The following is a 22,145-nucleotide window of genomic DNA, read 5'->3' on the forward strand; positions in this document are numbered from 1 at the left end:
ATTGATCTGCAGTCAAATGCTCTGCCACTGACCTATACCACCATTGAAAGCCGTCTCTGAGGTCACTCAATTGACCGCAAAAGCAGTACTTGGGTGCCCAAGTGCATGTTCCAATGTCAAGCAGCCAAAGGGATTGTCAAGATTGCATTGAGATAACATCCAATTATGCAGTAGTAACCTCAGAATCATCAGTCAACGAAAAGATTGAATTTGAACATTTTATTCCAGAATCAAATTGTCTGCCACTGAGCTAACATGCTGTAAAGAGTTGTATTCACATTCACTGTCATGTGGACATCATCCCCTACTGAGTCTTGAACTTGATCAAATTAAGAAAGGGAAATATGATTACTGACTCTGAAGTTACTGGTCTTTTTGGGAATGTGATGTAAATGCATTAAAGTTGCTTGTTGGATGGCAGTAGAATATTTTTTTAAAAAGCACTTCACCTCAGACACTAGGGAGCACCAATAGTTAAACTGGAAACCTCTTGAACCAAAATCAAATACTCTACCACTAAGAAATTCCATGAACATACTTCAAAGCTGAGGAAGCTCAGGATACCAAGAAAGCAATCGCTGGGTACCCCAAAGAAATATATTTTCTCAGAATGCACATTACATCTTTTAATCTGAAAAAGAGAAGAAAATGTGACAAGATATCTGCAATGGCAGGTATTCAAATTTTTCCGAGTTGATACTATCAGTGAGTAAAAGTTGCATAGTGCATACCAAAATGTCAAGGAGGACCAGGCTATCTCACTCTTGCTACAAGTGAGCACCCAGAATTGACCTGCTCATCTGCAGACAGCATTTATGATCACTGGGCTGTAATTCTTTTAAGACCTGTGTTCAGGATTGATTTTATCAACACACCAGGCCTTATTCAGTGGTGTCAATTGTGTAAACGTATTAAAATAGCAGAAGATATCTATATTTGACTTCTAAGTTATTGTATGTTTTCCTTAGGGTGCACTGTAATTGCAAAAGTTTTGTCAAGCAAATTTTCCAAAGTCAAGCAACCAATAGCATTCTGAAGATTTTGATGAAATAGCAACCAATTATGCAGTAGTGACCTCTGGATTTCCAATCAAAGTAAAGATTGCATTGGAACATCTTATTCCTGACTCAAATGATCTTTCACTGATCTCACGTCCTGTTAAGGGCTTTGTACGTTTATACTCCCATGAGCACATCATCCCTTACAGAGTCCTGAACTTGATCAAATTTAAAAAATGGAATATGCTTACTGACACTGAAGTTACTGGAATTTTTTTGAATGTTATATAAATGCACTAAAGTTGCATGGCAATACATGATATTTTTAGAAATAAAAAATCATTCCAGCCACAAGGGGGCACCCAGAGGTGAACTGGGGACCTATTGATCTGCAGTCAAATGCTCTGCCACTGACCTATACCACCATTGAAAGCCGTCTCTGAGGTCACTCAATTGACCGAAAATGCAGTTCTTGGGTGCCCAAGTGCATGTTCCAATGTCAAGCAGCCAAAGGGATTGTCAAGATTGCATTGAGATAGCATCCAATTATGCAGTAGTAACCTCAGAATCATCAGTCAAAGAAAAGATTGAATTTGAACATTTTATTCCAGAATCAAATTGTCTGCCACTGAGCTAACATGCTGTAAAGAGTTGTATTCACATTCACTGTCATGTGGACATCATCCCCTACTGAGTCTTGAACTTGATCAAATTAAGAAAGGGAAATATGATTACTGACTCTGAAGTTACTGGTCTTTTTGGGAATGTGATGTAAATGCATTAAAGTTGCTTGTTGAATGGCAGTAGAATATTTTTTTAAAAAGCACTTCACCTCAGACACTAGGGAGCACCAATAGTTAAACTGGAAACCTCTTGAACCAAAATCAAATACACTACCACTAAGAAATTCCATTAACATACTTCAAAGCTGAGGAAGCTCAGGATACCAAGAAAGCAATCGCTGGGTACCCCAAAGAAATATATTTTCACAGAATGCACATTACATCTTTTAATCTGAAAAAGAGAAGAAAATGTGACAAGATATCTGCAATGGCAGGTGTTAAAATTTTTCCGAGTTGATACTATCAGTGAGTAAAAGTTGCATAGTGCATACCAAAATGTCAAGGAGGACCAGGCTATCTCACTCTTGCTACAAGTGAGCACCCAGAATTGACCTGCTCATCTGCAGACAGCATTTATGATCACTGGGCTGTAATTCTTTTAAGACCTGTGTTCAGGATTGATTTTATCAACACACCAGGCCTTATTCAGTGGTGACAATTGTGTAAACGTATTAAAATAGCAGAAGATATCTATATTTGACTTCTAAGTTATTGTATGTTTTCCTTAGGGTGCACTGTAATTGCAAAAGTTTTGTCAAGCAAATTTTCCAAAGTCAAGCAACCAATAGCATTCTGAAGATTTTGATGAAATAGCAACCAATTATGCAGTAGTGACCTCTGGATTTCCAATCAAAGTAAAGATTGCATTGGAACATCTTATTCCTGACTCAAATGATCTTTCACTGATCTCACGTCCTGTTAAGGGCTTTGTACGTTTATACTCCCATGAGCACATCATCCCTTACAGAGTCCTGAACTTGATCAAATTTAAAAAATGGAATATGTGACAAGATATCTGCAATGGCAGGTATTCACATTTTTCCGAGTTGATACTATCAGTGAGTAAAAGTTGCATAGTGCATACCGAAATGTCAAGGAGGACCAGGCTATCTCACTCTTGCTACAACTGAGCACCCAGAATTGACCTGCTCATCTGCAGACAGCATTTATGACCACTGGGCTATAATTCTTTTAAGAGCTGTGTTCAGGATTGATTTTTTCAACACACCAGGGCTTATTTAGTGGTGACAATTGTGTAAACGTATTAAAATAGCAGATGATATCTGTATTTGACATCTAAGTTATTGCATGTTTTCCTTAAGGTGCACTGTAATTGCAAACGTTTTGTCAAGCAAATTTTCCAAAGTCAAGCAACCAATAGCATTCTGAAGATTTTGATGAAATAGCAACCAATTATGTAGTAGTGACCTCTGGATTTCCAATCAAAGCAAAGATTGCATTGGAACATCTTATTCCTGAATCAAATGATCTTTCACTGATCTCACGTCCTGTTAAGGGCTTTTTACGTTTATACTCCCATGAGCACATCATCCCTTACAGAGTCCTGAACTTGATCAAATTTAAAAAATGGAATACGCTTACTGACAGTGAAGTTACTGGAATTTTTTTGAATGTGATATAAATGCACTAAACTTGCATGGCAATACATGATATTTTTAGACATAAGAAACCATTACAGCCACAAGGGGACACCCAGAGTTGAACTGGGGACCTCTTGATCTGCAGTCAAATGCTCTACCATTGAGCTATACCCCCATTGAAAGCCATTTCTGAGGTCACTCAATTGACCGTAAAAGCAGTACTTGGGTGCCCAAGTGCATGTTCCAATGTCAAGCAGCCAAAGGGATTGTCAAGATTGCATTGAGATAGCATCCAATTATGCAGTAGTAACCTCAGGATCATCAGTCAAAGAAAAGATTGTATTTGAACATTTCATTCCAGAATCAAATTATCTGCCACTGAGCTAACATGCTGTAATGAGTTGTATTCACATTCACTGTCATGTGGACATCATCCCCTACTGAGTCTTGATCTTGATCAAATTAAGAAAGGGAAATATGATTACTGACTCTGAAGTTATTGGTCTTTTTGGGAATGTGATGTAAATGCATTAAAGTTACGTGTTGGATGGCAGTAGAATATTTTTTTAAAAAGTACTTCACCTCAGACACTAGGGAGCACCAATTGTTAAACTGGAGACCTCTTGAACCAAAATCAAATACTCTACCACTAAGAAATTCCATGAACATACTTCAAAGCTGAGGAAGCTCAGGATAACCAAGAAAGCAATCGCTGGGTACCCCAAAGAAATATATTTTCACAGAATGCACATTACATCTTTTAATCTGAAAAAGAGAAGAAAATGTGACAAGATATCTGCAATGGCAGGTATTCACATTTTTCCGAGTTGATACTATCAGTGAGTAAAAGTTGCGTAGTGCATACCGAAATGTCAAGGAGGACCAGGCTATCTCACTCTTGCTAGAACTGAGCACCCAGAATTGACCTGCTCATCTGCAGACAGCATTTATGATCACTGGGCTGTAATTCTTTTAAGACCTGTGTTCAGGATTGATTTTATCAACACACCAGGCCTTATTCAGTGGTGACAATTGTGTAAACGTATTAAAATAGCAGAAGATATCTATATTTGACTTCTAACTTATTGTATGTTTTCCTTAGGGTGCACTGTAATTGCAAAAGTTTTGTCAAGCAAATTTTCCAAAGTCAAGCAACCAATAGCATTCTGAAGATTTTGATGAAATAGCAACCAATTATGCAGTAGTGACCTCTGGATTTCCAATCAAAGTAAAGATTGCATTGGAACATCTTATTCCTGACTCAAATGATCTTTCACTGATCTCACGTCCTGTTAAGGGCTTTGTACGTTTATACTCCCATGAGCACATCAACCCTTACAGAGTCCTGAACTTGATCAAATTTAAAAAAATGCAATATGCTTACTGACACTGAAGTTACTGGAATTTTTTTGAATGTTATATAAATGCACTAAAGTTGCATGGCAATACATGATATTTTTAGAAATAAAAAATCATTCCAGCCACAAGGGGGCACCCAGAGGTGAACTGGGGACCTATTGATCTGCAGTCAAATGCTCTGCCACTGACCTATACCACCATTGAAAGCCGTCTCTGAGGTCACTCAATTGACTGCAAAAGCAGTACTTGAGTGCCCAAGTGCATGTTCCAATGTCAAGCAGCCAAAGGGATTGTCAAGATTGCATTGAGATAGCATCCAATTATGCAGTAGTAACCTCAGAATCATCAGTCAAAGAAAAGATTGAATTTGAACATTTTATTCCAGAATCAAATTGTCTGCCACTGAGCTAACATGCTGTAAAGAGTTGTATTCACATTCACTGTCATGTGGACATCATCCCCTACTGAGTATTGAACTTGATCAAATTAAGAAAGGGAAATATGATTACTGACTCTGAAGTTACTGGTCTTTTTGGGAATGTGATGTAAATGCATTAAAGTTGCTTGTTGAATGGCAGTAGAATATTTTTTTAAAAAGCACTTCACCTCAGACACTAGGGAGCACCAATAGTTAAACTGGAAACCTCTTGAACCAAAATCAAATACTCTACCACTAAGAAATTCCATTAACATACTTCAAAGCTGAGGAAGCTCAGGATACCAAGAAAGCAATCGCTGGGTACCCCAAAGAAATATATTTTCACAGAATGCACATTACATCTTTTAATCTGAAAAAGAGAAGAAAATGTGACAAGATATCTGCAATGGCAGGTATTCAAATTTTTCCGAGTTGATACTATCAGTGAGTAAAAGTTGCATAGTGCATACCAAAATGTCAAGGAGGACCAGGCTATCTCACTCTTGCTACAAGTGAGCACCCAGAATTGACCTGCTCATCTGCAGACAGCATTTATGATCACTGGGCTGTAATTCTTTTAAGACCTGTGTTCAGGATTGATTTTATCAACACACCAGGCCTTATTCAGTGGTGACAATTGTGTAAACGTATTAAAATAGCAGAAGATATCTATATTTGACTTCTAACTTATTGTATGTTTTCCTTAGGGTGCACTGTAATTGCAAAAGTTTTGTCAAGCAAATTTTCCAAAGTCAAGCAACCAATAGCATTCTGAAGATTTTGATGAAATAGCAACCAATTATGCAGTAGTGACCTCTGGATTTCCAATCAAAGTAAAGATTGCATTGGAACATGTTATTCCTGACTCAAATGATCTTTCACTGATATCACGTCCTGTTAAGGGCTTTGTACGTTTATACTCCCATGAGCACATCATCCCTTACAGAGTCCTGAACTTGATCAAATTTAAAAAAATGCAATATGCTTACTGACACTGAAGTTACTGGAATTTTTTTGAATGTTATATAAATGCACTAAAGTTGCATGGCAATACATGATATTTTTAGAAATAAGAATTCATTGGAGCCAAAAGGGGACACCCAGAGTTGAACTGGGGACCTCTTGATCTGCAGTCAAATGCTCTACCATTGAGCTATACCCCCATTGAAAGCCATTTCTGAGGTCACTCAATTGACCGTAAAAGCAGTACTTGGGTGCCCAAGTGCATGTTCCAATGTCAAGCAGCCAAAGGGATTGTCAAGATTGCATTGAGATAGCATCCAATTATGCAGTAGTAACCTCAGGATCATCAGTCAAAGAAAAGATTGTATTTGAACATTTCATTCCAGAATCAAATTATCTGCCACTGAGCTAACATGCTGTAATGAGTTGTATTCACATTCACTGTCATGTGGACATCATCCCCTACTGAGTCTTGATCTTGATCAAATTAAGAAAGGGAAATATGATTACTGACTCTGAAGTTATTGGTCTTTTTGGGAATGTGATGTAAATGCATTAAAGTTACGTGTTGGATGGCAGTAGAATATTTTTTTAAAAAGTACTTCACCTCAGACACTAGGGAGCACCAATTGTTAAACTGGAGACCTCTTGAACCAAAATCAAATACTCTACCACTAAGAAATTCCATGAACATACTTCAAAGCTGAGGAAGCTCAGGATAACCAAGAAAGCAATCGCTGGGTACCCCAAAGAAATATATTTTCACAGAATGCACATTACATCTTTTAATCTGAAAAAGAGAAGAAAATGTGACAAGATATCTGCAATGGCAGGTATTCACATTTTTCCGAGTTGATACTATCAGTGAGTAAAAGTTGCATAGTGCATACCGAAATGTCAAGGAGGACCAGGCAATCTCACTCTTGCTACAACTGAGCACCCAGAATTGACCTGCTCATCTGCAGACAGCATTTATGACCACTGGGCTATAATTCTTTTAAGAGCTGTGTTCAGGATTGATTTTTTTCAACACACCAGGGCTTATTCAGTGGTGACAATTGTGTAAACGTATTAAAATAGCAGAAGATATCTATATTTGACATCTAAGTTATTGCATGTTTTCCTTAGGGTGCACTGTAATTGCAAACGTTTTCTCAAGCAAATTTTCCAAAGTCGAGCAGCCAATAGCATTCTGAAGATTTTGATGAAATAGCAACCAATTATGCAGTAGTGACCTCTGGATTTCCAATCAAAGCAAAGATTGCATTTTAACATCTTGTTCCTGAATCAAATGATCTTTCACTGATCTCACGTCCTGTTAAGGGCTTTGTACGTTTATACTCCCATGAGCACATCATCCCTTACAGAGTCCTGAACTTGATCAAATTTAAAAAAATGCAATACGCTTACTGACACTGAAGTTACTGGAATTTTTTTGAATGTTATATAAATGCACTAAAGTTGCATGGCAATACATGATATTTTTAGAAATAAGAAATCATTGGAGCCACAAGGGGGCACCCAGAGATGAACTGGGGACCTCTTGATCTGCAGTCAAATGCTCTACCACTGAGCTATACCCCCATTGAAAGCCATTTCTGAGGTCACTCAATTGACCGCAAAAGCAGTACTTGAGTGCCCAAGTGCATGTTCCAATGTCAAGCAGCCAAAGGGATTGTCAAGATTGCATTGAGATAGCATCCAATTATGCAGTAGTAACCTCAGAATCATCAGTCAAAGAAAAGATTAAATTTGAACATTTTATTCCAGAATCAAATTGTCTGCCACTGAGCTAACATGCTGTAAAGAGTTGTATTCACATTCACTGTCATGTGGACATCATCCCCTACTGAGTATTGAACTTGATCAAATTAAGAAAGGGAAATATGATTACTGACTCTGAAGTTACTGGTCTTTTTGGGAATGTGATGTAAATGCATTAAAGTTGCTTGTTGAATGGCAGTAGAATATTTTTTTAAAAAGCACTTCACCTCAGACACTAGGGAGCACCAATAGTTAAACTGGAAACCTCTTGAACCAAAATCAAATACTCTACCACTAAGAAATTCCATTAACATACTTCAAAGCTGAGGAAGCTCAGGATACCAAGAAAGCAATCGCTGGGTACCCCAAAGAAATATATTTTCACAGAATGCACATTACATCTTTTAATCTGAAAAAGAGAAGAAAATGTGACAAGATATCTGCAATGGCAGGTATTAAAATTTTTCCGAGTTGATACTATCAGTGAGTAAAAGTTGCATAGTGCATACCGAAATGTCAAGGAGGACCAGGCAATCTCACTCTTGCTACAACTGAGCACCCAGAATTGACCTGCTCATCTGCAGACAGCATTTATGACCACTGGGCTATAATTCTTTTAAGAGCTGTGTTCAGGATTGATTTTTTCAACACACCAGGGCTTATTCAGTGGTGACAATTGTGTAAACGTATTAAAATAGCAGAAGATATCTATATTTGACATCTAAGTTATTGCATGTTTTCCTTAGGGTGCACTGTAATTGCAAACGTTTTCTCTAGCAAATTTTCCAAAGTCGAGCAGCCAATAGCATTCTGAAGATTTTGATGAAATAGCAACCAATTATGCAGTAGTGACCTCTGGATTTCCAATCAAAGCAAAGATTGCATTGGAACATCTTATTCCTGAATCAAATGATCTTTCACTGATCTCACGTCCTGTTAAGGGCTTTGTACGTTTATACTCCCATGAGCACATCATCCCTTACAGAGTCCTGAACTTGATCAAATTTTAAAAAATGCAATACGCTTACTGACACTGAAGTTACTGGAATTTTTTTGAATGTTATATAAATGCACTAAAGTTGCATGGCAATACATGATATTTTTAGAAATAAGAAATCATTGGAGCCACAAGGGGGCACCCAGAGTTGAACTGGGGACCTCTTGATCTGCAGTCAAATGCTCTACCACTGAGCTATACCCCCATTGAAAGCCATTTCTGAGGTCACTCAATTGACCGCAAAAGCAGTACTTGGGTGCCCAAGTGCATGTTCCAATGTCAAGCAGCCAAAGGGATTGTCAAGATTGCATTGAGATAGCATCCAATTATGCAGTAGTAACCTCAGGATCATCAGTCAAAGAAAAGATTGTATTTGAACATTTCATTCCAGAATCAAATTATCTGCCACTGAGCTAACATGCTGTAATGAGTTGTATTCACATTCACTGTCATGTGGACATCATCCCCTACTGAGTCTTGATCTTGATCAAATTAAGAAAGGGAAATATGATTACTGACTCTGAAGTTACTGGTCTTTTTGGGAATGTGATGTAAATGCATTAAAGTTACGTGTTGGATGGCAGTAGAATATTTTTTTTAAAAAGCACTTCACCTCAGACACTAGGGAGCACCAATAGTGAAACTGGAGACCTCTTGAAACAAAATCAAATACTCTACCATTAAGAAATTCCATGAACATACTTCAAAGCTGAGGAAGCTCAGGATACCAAGAAAGCAATCGCTGGGTACCCCAAAGAAATATATTTTCACAGAATGCACATTACATCTTTTAATCTGAAAAAGAGAAGAAAATGTGACAAGATATCTGCAATGGCAGGTATTCAAATTTTTCCGAGTTGATACTATCAGTGAGTAAAAGTTGCATAGTCCGTACCGAAATGTCAAGGAGGACCAGGCTATCTCAGTCTTGCTACAAGTGAGCACCCAGAATTGACCTGCTCATCTGCAGACAGCATTTATGATCACTGGGCTGTAATTCTTTTAAGACCTGTGTTCAGGATTGATTTTATCAACACACCAGGCCTTATTCAGTGGTGACAATTGTGTAAACGTATTAAAATAGCAGAAGATATCTATATTTGACTTCTAACTTATTGTATGTTTTCCTTAGGGTGCACTGTAATTGCAAAAGTTTTGTCAAGCAAATTTTCCAAAGTCAAGCAACCAATAGCATTCTGAAGATTTTGATGAAATAGCAACCAATTATGCAGTAGTGACCTCTGGATTTCCAATCAAAGTAAAGATTGCATTGGAACATCTTATTCCTGACTCAAATGATCTTTCACTGATATCACGTCCTGTTAAGGGCTTTGTACGTTTATACTCCCATGAGCACATCATCCCTTACAGAGTCCTGAACTTGATCAAATTTAAAAAAATGCAATATGCTTACTGACACTGAAGTTACTGGAATTTTTTTGAATGTTATATAAATGCACTAAAGTTGCATGGCAATACATGATATTTTTAGAAATAAGAATTCATTGGAGCCACAAGGGGACACCCAGAGTTGAACTGGGGACCTCTTGATCTGCAGTCAAATGCTCTACCATTGAGCTATACCCCCATTGAAAGCCATTTCTGAGGTCACTCAATTGACCGTAAAAGCAGTACTTGGGTGCCCAAGTGCATGTTCCAATGTCAAGCAGCCAAAGGGATTGTCAAGATTGCATTGAGATAGCATCCAATTATGCAGTAGTAACCTCAGGATCATCAGTCAAAGAAAAGATTGTATTTGAACATTTCATTCCAGAATCAAATTATCTGCCACTGAGCTAACATGCTGTAATGAGTTGTATTCACATTCACTGTCATGTGGACATCATCCCCTACTGAGTCTTGATCTTGATCAAATTAAGAAAGGGAAATATGATTACTGACTCTGAAGTTATTGGTCTTTTTGGGAATGTGATGTAAATGCATTAAAGTTACGTGTTGGATGGCAGTAGAATATTTTTTTAAAAAGTACTTCACCTCAGACACTAGGGAGCACCAATTGTTAAACTGGAGACCTCTTGAACCAAAATCAAATACTCTACCACTAAGAAATTCCATGAACATACTTCAAAGCTGAGGAAGCTCAGGATAACCAAGAAAGCAATCGCTGGGTACCCCAAAGAAATATATTTTCACAGAATGCACATTACATCTTTTAATCTGAAAAAGAGAAGAAAATGTGACAAGATATCTGCAATGGCAGGTATTCACATTTTTCCGAGTTGATACTATCAGTGAGTAAAAGTTGCATAGTCCGTACCGAAATGTCAAGGAGGACCAGGCTATCTCACTCTTGCTACAAGTGAGCACCCAGAATTGACCTGCTCATCTGCAGACAGCATTTATGACCACTGGGCTATAATTCTTTTAAGAGCTGTATTCAGGATTGATTTTTTCAACACACCAGGGCTTATTCAGTGGTGACAATTGTGTAAACGTATTAAAATAGCAGAAGATATCTATATTTGACATCTAAGTTATTGCATGTTTTCCTTAGGGTGCACTGTAATTGCAAACGTTTTCTCAAGCAAATTTTCCAAAGTCAAGCAACCAATAGCATTCTGAAGATTTTGATGAAATAGCAACCAATTATGCAGTAGTGACCTCTGGATTTCCAATCAAAGCAAAGATTGCATTGGAACATTTTATTACTGAATCAAATGATCTTTCACTGATCTCACGTCCTGTTAAGGGCTTTGTACATTTATACTCCCATGAGCACATCATCCCTTACAGAGTCCTGAACTTGATCAAATTTAAAAAAATGCAATATGCTTACTGACACTGAAGTTACTGGAATTTTTTTGAATGTTATATAAATGCACTAAAGTTGCATGGCAATACATGATATTTTTAGAAATAAGAAATCATTGGAACCACAAGGGGGCACCCAGAGTTGAACTAGGGACCTCTTGATCTGCAGTCAAATGCTCTACCACTGAGCTATACCCCCATTGAACACCATTTCTGAGGTCACTCAATTGACCGCAAACGCAGTACTTGGGTGCCCAAGTGCATGTTCCAATGTCAAGCAGCCAAAGGGATTGTCAAGATTGCATTGAGATAGCATGCAATTATGCAGTAGTAACCTCAGAATCATCAGTCAAAGAAAAGATTGAATTTGAACATTTTATTCCAGAATCAAATTGTATGCCAATGAGCTAACATGCTGTAAAGAGTTGTATTCACATTCACTGTCATGTGGACATCATCCCCTACTGAGTCTTGAACTTGATCAAATTAAGAAAGGGAAATATGATTACTGACTCTGAAGTTACTGGTCTTTTTGGGAATGTGATGTAAATGCATTAAAGTTGCTTGTTGGATGGCAGTAGAATATTTTTTTTAAAAAGCACTTCACCTCAGACACTAGGGAGCACCAATAGTTAAACTGGAAACCTCTTGAACCAAAATCAAATACTCTACCACTAAGAAATTCCATGAACATACTTCAAAGCTGAGGAAGCTCAGGATACCAAGAAAGCAATCGCTGGGTACCCCAAAGAAATATATTTTCACAGAATGCACATTACATCTTTTAATCTGAAAAAGAGAAGAAAATGTGACAAGATATCTGCAATGGCAGGTATTCACATTTTTCCGAGTTGATACTATCAGTGAGTAAAAGTTGCATAGTGCATACCGAAATGTCAAGGAGGACCAGGCTATCTCACTCTTGCTACAACTGAGCACCCAGAATTGACCTGCTCATCTGCAGACAGCATTTATGACCACTGGGCTATAATTCTTTTAAGCGCTGTATTCAGGATTGATTTTTTCAACACACCAGGGCTTATTCAGTGGTGACAACTGTGTAAACGTATTAAAATAGCAGAAGATATCTATATTTGACATCTAAGTTATTGCATGTTTTCCTTAGGGTGCACTGTAATTGCAAACGTTTTCTCAAGCAAATTTTCCAAAGTCAAGCAACCAATAGCATTCTGAAGATTTTGATGAAATAGCAACCAATTATGCAGTAGTGACCTCTGGATTTCCAATCAAAGAAAAGATTGCTTGGGAACATCTTATTCCTGAATCAAATGATCTTTCACTGATCTCACGTCCTGTTAAGGGCTTTGTACGTTTATACTCCCATGAGCACATCATCCCTTACAGAGTCCTGAACTTGATCAAATTTAAAAAATGCAATATGCTTACTGACACTGAAGTTACTGGAATTTTTTTGAATGTTATATAAATGCACTAAAGTTGCATGGCAATACATGATATTTTTAGAAATAAGAAATCATTGGAGCAACAAGGGGGCACCCAGAGTTGAAATGGGGACCTCTTGATCTGCAGTCAAATGCTCTACCACTGAGCTATACCCCCATTGAGAGCCATATCTGAGGTCACTCAATTGACTGCAAAAGCAGTACTTGGGTGCCCAAGTGCATGTTCCAATGTCAAGCAGCCAATGGGATTGTCAAGATTGCATTGAGATAGCATGCAATTATGCAGTAGTAACCTCAGGATCATCAGTCAAAGAAAAGATTGAATTTGAACATTTTATTCCAGAATCAAATTATCTGCCACTGAGCTAACATGCTGTAAAGAGTTGTATTCACATTCACTGTCATGTGGACATCATCCCCTACTGAGTCTTGAACTTGATCAAATTAAGAAAGGGAAATATGATTACTGACTCTGAAGTTACTGGTCTTTTTGGGAATGTGATGTAAATGCATTAAAGTTGCTTGTTGGATGGCAGTAGAATATTTTTTTAAAAAGCACTTCACCTCAGACACTAGGGAGCACCAATAGTTAAACTGGAAACCTCTTGAACCAAAATCAAATACTCTACCACTAAGAAATTCCATGAACATACTTCAAAGCTGAGGAAGCTCAGGATACCAAGAAAGCAATCGCTGGGTACCCCAAAGAAATATATTTTCTCAGAATGCACATTACATCTTTTAATCTGAAAAAGAGAAGAAAATGTGACAAGATATCTGCAATGGCAGGTATTCAAATTTTTCCGAGTTGATACTATCAGTGAGTAAAAGTTGCATAGTGCATACCAAAATGTCAAGGAGGACCAGGCTATCTCACTCTTGCTACAAGTGAGCACCCAGAATTGACCTGCTCATCTGCAGACAGCATTTATGATCACTGGGCTGTAATTCTTTTAAGACCTGTGTTCAGGATTGATTTTATCAACACACCAGGCCTTATTCAGTGGTGTCAATTGTGTAAACGTATTAAAATAGCAGAAGATATCTATATTTGACTTCTAAGTTATTGTATGTTTTCCTTAGGGTGCACTGTAATTGCAAAAGTTTTGTCAAGCAAATTTTCCAAAGTCAAGCAACCAATAGCATTCTGAAGATTTTGATGAAATAGCAACCAATTATGCAGTAGTGACCTCTGGATTTCCAATCAAAGTAAAGATTGCATTGGAACATCTTATTCCTGACTCAAATGATCTTTCACTGATCTCACGTCCTGTTAAGGGCTTTGTACGTTTATACTCCCATGAGCACATCATCCCTTACAGAGTCCTGAACTTGATCAAATTTAAAAAATGGAATATGCTTACTGACACTGAAGTTACTGGAATTTTTTTGAATGTTATATAAATGCACTAAAGTTGCATGGCAATACATGATATTTTTAGAAATAAAAAATCATTCCAGCCACAAGGGGGCACCCAGAGGTGAACTGGGGACCTATTGATCTGCAGTCAAATGCTCTGCCACTGACCTATACCACCATTGAAAGCCGTCTCTGAGGTCACTCAATTGACCGAAAATGCAGTTCTTGGGTGCCCAAGTGCATGTTCCAATGTCAAGCAGCCAAAGGGATTGTCAAGATTGCATTGAGATAGCATCCAATTATGCAGTAGTAACCTCAGAATCATCAGTCAAAGAAAAGATTGAATTTGAACATTTTATTCCAGAATCAAATTGTCTGCCACTGAGCTAACATGCTGTAAAGAGTTGTATTCACATTCACTGTCATGTGGACATCATCCCCTACTGAGTCTTGAACTTGATCAAATTAAGAAAGGGAAATATGATTACTGACTCTGAAGTTACTGGTCTTTTTGGGAATGTGATGTAAATGCATTAAAGTTGCTTGTTGAATGGCAGTAGAATATTTTTTTAAAAAGCACTTCACCTCAGACACTAGGGAGCACCAATAGTTAAACTGGAAACCTCTTGAACCAAAATCAAATACACTACCACTAAGAAATTCCATTAACATACTTCAAAGCTGAGGAAGCTCAGGATACCAAGAAAGCAATCGCTGGGTACCCCAAAGAAATATATTTTCACAGAATGCACATTACATCTTTTAATCTGAAAAAGAGAAGAAAATGTGACAAGATATCTGCAATGGCAGGTGTTAAAATTTTTCCGAGTTGATACTATCAGTGAGTAAAAGTTGCATAGTGCATACCAAAATGTCAAGGAGGACCAGGCTATCTCACTCTTGCTACAAGTGAGCACCCAGAATTGACCTGCTCATCTGCAGACAGCATTTATGATCACTGGGCTGTAATTCTTTTAAGACCTGTGTTCAGGATTGATTTTATCAACACACCAGGCCTTATTCAGTGGTGACAATTGTGTAAACGTATTAAAATAGCAGAAGATATCTATATTTGACTTCTAAGTTATTGTATGTTTTCCTTAGGGTGCACTGTAATTGCAAAAGTTTTGTCAAGCAAATTTTCCAAAGTCAAGCAACCAATAGCATTCTGAAGATTTTGATGAAATAGCAACCAATTATGCAGTAGTGACCTCTGGATTTCCAATCAAAGTAAAGATTGCATTGGAACATCTTATTCCTGACTCAAATGATCTTTCACTGATCTCACGTCCTGTTAAGGGCTTTGTACGTTTATACTCCCATGAGCACATCATCCCTTACAGAGTCCTGAACTTGATCAAATTTAAAAAATGGAATATGTGACAAGATATCTGCAATGGCAGGTATTCACATTTTTCCGAGTTGATACTATCAGTGAGTAAAAGTTGCATAGTGCATACCGAAATGTCAAGGAGGACCAGGCTATCTCACTCTTGCTACAACTGAGCACCCAGAATTGACCTGCTCATCTGCAGACAGCATTTATGACCACTGGGCTATAATTCTTTTAAGAGCTGTGTTCAGGATTGATTTTTTCAACACACCAGGGCTTATTTAGTGGTGACAATTGTGTAAACGTATTAAAATAGCAGATGATATCTGTATTTGACATCTAAGTTATTGCATGTTTTCCTTAAGGTGCACTGTAATTGCAAACGTTTTGTCAAGCAAATTTTCCAAAGTCAAGCAACCAATAGCATTCTGAAGATTTTGATGAAATAGCAACCAATTATGTAGTAGTGACCTCTGGATTTCCAATCAAAGCAAAGATTGCATTGGAACATCTTATTCCTGAATCAAATGATCTTTCACTGATCTCACGTCCTGTTAAGGGCTTTTTACGTTTATACTCCCATGAGCACATCATCCCTTACAGAGTCCTGAACTTGATCAAATTTAAAAAATGGAATACGCTTACTGACAGTGAAGTTACTGGAATTTTTTTGAATGTGATATAAATGCACTAAACTTGCATGGCAATACATGATATTTTTAGACATAAGAAACCATTACAGCCACAAGGGGACACCCAGAGTTGAACTGGGGACCTCTTGATCTGCAGTCAAATGCTCTACCATTGAGCTATACCCCCATTGAAAGCCATTTCTGAGGTCACTCAATTGACCGTAAAAGCAGTACTTGGGTGCCCAAGTGCATGTTCCAATGTCAAGCAGCCAAAGGGATTGTCAAGATTGCATTGAGATAGCATCCAATTATGCAGTAGTAACCTCAGGATCATCAGTCAAAGAAAAGATTGTATTTGAACATTTCATTCCAGAATCAAATTATCTGCCACTGAGCTAACATGCTGTAATGAGTTGTATTCACATTCACTGTCATGTGGACATCATCCCCTACTGAGTCTTGATCTTGATCAAATTAAGAAAGGGAAATATGATTACTGACTCTGAAGTTATTGGTCTTTTTGGGAATGTGATGTAAATGCATTAAAGTTACGTGTTGGATGGCAGTAGAATATTTTTTTAAAAAGTACTTCACCTCAGACACTAGGGAGCACCAATTGTTAAACTGGAGACCTCTTGAACCAAAATCAAATACTCTACCACTAAGAAATTCCATGAACATACTTCAAAGCTGAGGAAGCTCAGGATAACCAAGAAAGCAATCGCTGGGTACCCCAAAGAAATATATTTTCACAGAATGCACATTACATCTTTTAATCTGAAAAAGAGAAGAAAATGTGACAAGATATCTGCAATGGCAGGTATTCACATTTTTCCGAGTTGATACTATCAGTGAGTAAAAGTTGCGTAGTGCATACCGAAATGTCAAGGAGGACCAGGCTATCTCACTCTTGCTAGAACTGAGCACCCAGAATTGACCTGCTCATCTGCAGACAGCATTTATGATCACTGGGCTGTAATTCTTTTAAGACCTGTGTTCAGGATTGATTTTATCAACACACCAGGCCTTATTCAGTGGTGACAATTGTGTAAACGTATTAAAATAGCAGAAGATATCTATATTTGACTTCTAACTTATTGTATGTTTTCCTTAGGGTGCACTGTAATTGCAAAAGTTTTGTCAAGCAAATTTTCCAAAGTCAAGCAACCAATAGCATTCTGAAGATTTTGATGAAATAGCAACCAATTATGCAGTAGTGACCTCTGGATTTCCAATCAAAGTAAAGATTGCATTGGAACATCTTATTCCTGACTCAAATGATCTTTCACTGATCTCACGTCCTGTTAAGGGCTTTGTACGTTTATACTCCCATGAGCACATCAACCCTTACAGAGTCCTGAACTTGATCAAATTTAAAAAAATGCAATATGCTTACTGACACTGAAGTTACTGGAATTTTTTTGAATGTTATATAAATGCACTAAAGTTGCATGGCAATACATGATATTTTTAGAAATAAAAAATCATTCCAGCCACAAGGGGGCACCCAGAGGTGAACTGGGGACCTATTGATCTGCAGTCAAATGCTCTGCCACTGACCTATACCACCATTGAAAGCCGTCTCTGAGGTCACTCAATTGACTGCAAAAGCAGTACTTGAGTGCCCAAGTGCATGTTCCAATGTCAAGCAGCCAAAGGGATTGTCAAGATTGCATTGAGATAGCATCCAATTATGCAGTAGTAACCTCAGAATCATCAGTCAAAGAAAAGATTGAATTTGAACATTTTATTCCAGAATCAAATTGTCTGCCACTGAGCTAACATGCTGTAAAGAGTTGTATTCACATTCACTGTCATGTGGACATCATCCCCTACTGAGTATTGAACTTGATCAAATTAAGAAAGGGAAATATGATTACTGACTCTGAAGTTACTGGTCTTTTTGGGAATGTGATGTAAATGCATTAAAGTTGCTTGTTGAATGGCAGTAGAATATTTTTTTAAAAAGCACTTCACCTCAGACACTAGGGAGCACCAATAGTTAAACTGGAAACCTCTTGAACCAAAATCAAATACTCTACCACTAAGAAATTCCATTAACATACTTCAAAGCTGAGGAAGCTCAGGATACCAAGAAAGCAATCGCTGGGTACCCCAAAGAAATATATTTTCACAGAATGCACATTACATCTTTTAATCTGAAAAAGAGAAGAAAATGTGACAAGATATCTGCAATGGCAGGTATTCAAATTTTTCCGAGTTGATACTATCAGTGAGTAAAAGTTGCATAGTGCATACCAAAATGTCAAGGAGGACCAGGCTATCTCACTCTTGCTACAAGTGAGCACCCAGAATTGACCTGCTCATCTGCAGACAGCATTTATGATCACTGGGCTGTAATTCTTTTAAGACCTGTGTTCAGGATTGATTTTATCAACACACCAGGCCTTATTCAGTGGTGACAATTGTGTAAACGTATTAAAATAGCAGAAGATATCTATATTTGACTTCTAACTTATTGTATGTTTTCCTTAGGGTGCACTGTAATTGCAAAAGTTTTGTCAAGCAAATTTTCCAAAGTCAAGCAACCAATAGCATTCTGAAGATTTTGATGAAATAGCAACCAATTATGCAGTAGTGACCTCTGGATTTCCAATCAAAGTAAAGATTGCATTGGAACATGTTATTCCTGACTCAAATGATCTTTCACTGATATCACGTCCTGTTAAGGGCTTTGTACGTTTATACTCCCATGAGCACATCATCCCTTACAGAGTCCTGAACTTGATCAAATTTAAAAAAATGCAATATGCTTACTGACACTGAAGTTACTGGAATTTTTTTGAATGTTATATAAATGCACTAAAGTTGCATGGCAATACATGATATTTTTAGAAATAAGAATTCATTGGAGCCAAAAGGGGACACCCAGAGTTGAACTGGGGACCTCTTGATCTGCAGTCAAATGCTCTACCATTGAGCTATACCCCCATTGAAAGCCATTTCTGAGGTCACTCAATTGACCGTAAAAGCAGTACTTGGGTGCCCAAGTGCATGTTCCAATGTCAAGCAGCCAAAGGGATTGTCAAGATTGCATTGAGATAGCATCCAATTATGCAGTAGTAACCTCAGGATCATCAGTCAAAGAAAAGATTGTATTTGAACATTTCATTCCAGAATCAAATTATCTGCCACTGAGCTAACATGCTGTAATGAGTTGTATTCACATTCACTGTCATGTGGACATCATCCCCTACTGAGTCTTGATCTTGATCAAATTAAGAAAGGGAAATATGATTACTGACTCTGAAGTTATTGGTCTTTTTGGGAATGTGATGTAAATGCATTAAAGTTACGTGTTGGATGGCAGTAGAATATTTTTTTAAAAAGTACTTCACCTCAGACACTAGGGAGCACCAATTGTTAAACTGGAGACCTCTTGAACCAAAATCAAATACTCTACCACTAAGAAATTCCATGAACATACTTCAAAGCTGAGGAAGCTCAGGATAACCAAGAAAGCAATCGCTGGGTACCCCAAAGAAATATATTTTCACAGAATGCACATTACATCTTTTAATCTGAAAAAGAGAAGAAAATGTGACAAGATATCTGCAATGGCAGGTATTCACATTTTTCCGAGTTGATACTATCAGTGAGTAAAAGTTGCATAGTGCATACCGAAATGTCAAGGAGGACCAGGCAATCTCACTCTTGCTACAACTGAGCACCCAGAATTGACCTGCTCATCTGCAGACAGCATTTATGACCACTGGGCTATAATTCTTTTAAGAGCTGTGTTCAGGATTGATTTTTTTCAACACACCAGGGCTTATTCAGTGGTGACAATTGTGTAAACGTATTAAAATAGCAGAAGATATCTATATTTGACATCTAAGTTATTGCATGTTTTCCTTAGGGTGCACTGTAATTGCAAACGTTTTCTCAAGCAAATTTTCCAAAGTCGAGCAGCCAATAGCATTCTGAAGATTTTGATGAAATAGCAACCAATTATGCAGTAGTGACCTCTGGATTTCCAATCAAAGCAAAGATTGCATTTTAACATCTTGTTCCTGAATCAAATGATCTTTCACTGATCTCACGTCCTGTTAAGGGCTTTGTACGTTTATACTCCCATGAGCACATCATCCCTTACAGAGTCCTGAACTTGATCAAATTTAAAAAAATGCAATACGCTTACTGACACTGAAGTTACTGGAATTTTTTTGAATGTTATATAAATGCACTAAAGTTGCATGGCAATACATGATATTTTTAGAAATAAGAAATCATTGGAGCCACAAGGGGGCACCCAGAGATGAACTGGGGACCTCTTGATCTGCAGTCAAATGCTCTACCACTGAGCTATACCCCCATTGAAAGCCATTTCTGAGGTCACTCAATTGACCGCAAAAGCAGTACTTGAGTGCCCAAGTGCATGTTCCAATGTCAAGCAGCCAAAGGGATTGTCAAGATTGCATTGAGATAGCATCCAATTATGCAGTAGTAACCTCAGAATCATCAGTCAAAGAAAAGATTAAATTTGAACATTTTATTCCAGAATCAAATTGTCTGCCACTGAGCTAACATGCTGTAAAGAGTTGTATTCACATTCACTGTCATGTGGACATCATCCCCTACTGAGTATTGAACTTGATCAAATTAAGAAAGGGAAATATGATTACTGACTCTGAAGTTACTGGTCTTTTTGGGAATGTGATGTAAATGCATTAAAGTTGCTTGTTGAATGGCAGTAGAATATTTTTTTAAAAAGCACTTCACCTCAGACACTAGGGAGCACCAATAGTTAAACTGGAAACCTCTTGAACCAAAATCAAATACTCTACCACTAAGAAATTCCATTAACATACTTCAAAGCTGAGGAAGCTCAGGATACCAAGAAAGCAATCGCTGGGTACCCCAAAGAAATATATTTTCACAGAATGCACATTACATCTTTTAATCTGAAAAAGAGAAGAAAATGTGACAAGATATCTGCAATGGCAGGTATTAAAATTTTTCCGAGTTGATACTATCAGTGAGTAAAAGTTGCATAGTGCATACCGAAATGTCAAGGAGGACCAGGCAATCTCACTCTTGCTACAACTGAGCACCCAGAATTGACCTGCTCATCTGCAGACAGCATTTATGACCACTGGGCTATAATTCTTTTAAGAGCTGTGTTCAGGATTGATTTTTTCAACACACCAGGGCTTATTCAGTGGTGACAATTGTGTAAACGTATTAAAATAGCAGAAGATATCTATATTTGACATCTAAGTTATTGCATGTTTTCCTTAGGGTGCACTGTAATTGCAAACGTTTTCTCTAGCAAATTTTCCAAAGTCGAGCAGCCAATAGCATTCTGAAGATTTTGATGAAATAGCAACCAATTATGCAGTAGTGACCTCTGGATTTCCAATCAAAGCAAAGATTGCATTGGAACATCTTATTCCTGAATCAAATGATCTTTCACTGATCTCACGTCCTGTTAAGGGCTTTGTACGTTTATACTCCCATGAGCACATCATCCCTTACAGAGTCCTGAACTTGATCAAATTTTAAAAAATGCAATACGCTTACTGACACTGAAGTTACTGGAATTTTTTTGAATGTTATATAAATGCACTAAAGTTGCATGGCAATACATGATATTTTTAGAAATAAGAAATCATTGGAGCCACAAGGGGGCACCCAGAGTTGAACTGGGGACCTCTTGATCTGCAGTCAAATGCTCTACCACTGAGCTATACCCCCATTGAAAGCCATTTCTGAGGTCACTCAATTGACCGCAAAAGCAGTACTTGGGTGCCCAAGTGCATGTTCCAATGTCAAGCAGCCAAAGGGATTGTCAAGATTGCATTGAGATAGCATCCAATTATGCAGTAGTAACCTCAGGATCATCAGTCAAAGAAAAGATTGTATTTGAACATTTCATTC

At 37.7% G+C, this 22,145-nt stretch overlaps 11 non-coding genes across 11 annotated transcripts; all 11 read right to left on the reverse strand.

The window, feature by feature from the left end:
• Positions 1-3,325: 3,325 nt before the first annotated feature.
• Positions 3,326-3,397, reverse strand: trnac-gca (transfer RNA cysteine (anticodon GCA)). Its single transcript has one exon. It is a non-coding gene; the product is annotated as a tRNA-Cys (tRNA).
• Positions 3,398-6,090: 2,693 nt separating this feature from the next.
• Positions 6,091-6,162, reverse strand: trnac-gca (transfer RNA cysteine (anticodon GCA)). Its single transcript has one exon. It is a non-coding gene; the product is annotated as a tRNA-Cys (tRNA).
• Positions 6,163-7,474: 1,312 nt separating this feature from the next.
• On the reverse strand, positions 7,475-7,546 carry trnac-gca (transfer RNA cysteine (anticodon GCA)). The gene has a single exon. It is a non-coding gene; the product is annotated as a tRNA-Cys (tRNA).
• A 1,310-nt stretch (positions 7,547-8,856) lies between these two features.
• trnac-gca (transfer RNA cysteine (anticodon GCA)) lies at positions 8,857-8,928 on the reverse strand. The gene has a single exon. It is a non-coding gene; the product is annotated as a tRNA-Cys (tRNA).
• Positions 8,929-10,239: 1,311 nt separating this feature from the next.
• trnac-gca (transfer RNA cysteine (anticodon GCA)) lies at positions 10,240-10,311 on the reverse strand. The gene has a single exon. It is a non-coding gene; the product is annotated as a tRNA-Cys (tRNA).
• Positions 10,312-11,622: 1,311 nt separating this feature from the next.
• On the reverse strand, positions 11,623-11,694 carry trnac-gca (transfer RNA cysteine (anticodon GCA)). Its single transcript has one exon. It is a non-coding gene; the product is annotated as a tRNA-Cys (tRNA).
• Positions 11,695-13,004: 1,310 nt separating this feature from the next.
• Positions 13,005-13,076, reverse strand: trnac-gca (transfer RNA cysteine (anticodon GCA)). Its single transcript has one exon. It is a non-coding gene; the product is annotated as a tRNA-Cys (tRNA).
• A 3,283-nt stretch (positions 13,077-16,359) lies between these two features.
• On the reverse strand, positions 16,360-16,431 carry trnac-gca (transfer RNA cysteine (anticodon GCA)). Its single transcript has one exon. It is a non-coding gene; the product is annotated as a tRNA-Cys (tRNA).
• Positions 16,432-19,124: 2,693 nt separating this feature from the next.
• On the reverse strand, positions 19,125-19,196 carry trnac-gca (transfer RNA cysteine (anticodon GCA)). Its single transcript has one exon. It is a non-coding gene; the product is annotated as a tRNA-Cys (tRNA).
• Positions 19,197-20,508: 1,312 nt separating this feature from the next.
• trnac-gca (transfer RNA cysteine (anticodon GCA)) lies at positions 20,509-20,580 on the reverse strand. Its single transcript has one exon. It is a non-coding gene; the product is annotated as a tRNA-Cys (tRNA).
• A 1,310-nt stretch (positions 20,581-21,890) lies between these two features.
• Positions 21,891-21,962, reverse strand: trnac-gca (transfer RNA cysteine (anticodon GCA)). The gene has a single exon. It is a non-coding gene; the product is annotated as a tRNA-Cys (tRNA).
• Positions 21,963-22,145: the final 183 nt, after the last annotated feature.

The sequence above is a fragment of the Electrophorus electricus genome, chromosome 7 (assembly GCF_041902795.1).
Source record: "Electrophorus electricus isolate QZ-2024a chromosome 7, ASM4190279v1, whole genome shotgun sequence".
NCBI classification, from domain to species: Eukaryota; Metazoa; Chordata; class Actinopteri; order Gymnotiformes; family Gymnotidae; genus Electrophorus; species Electrophorus electricus.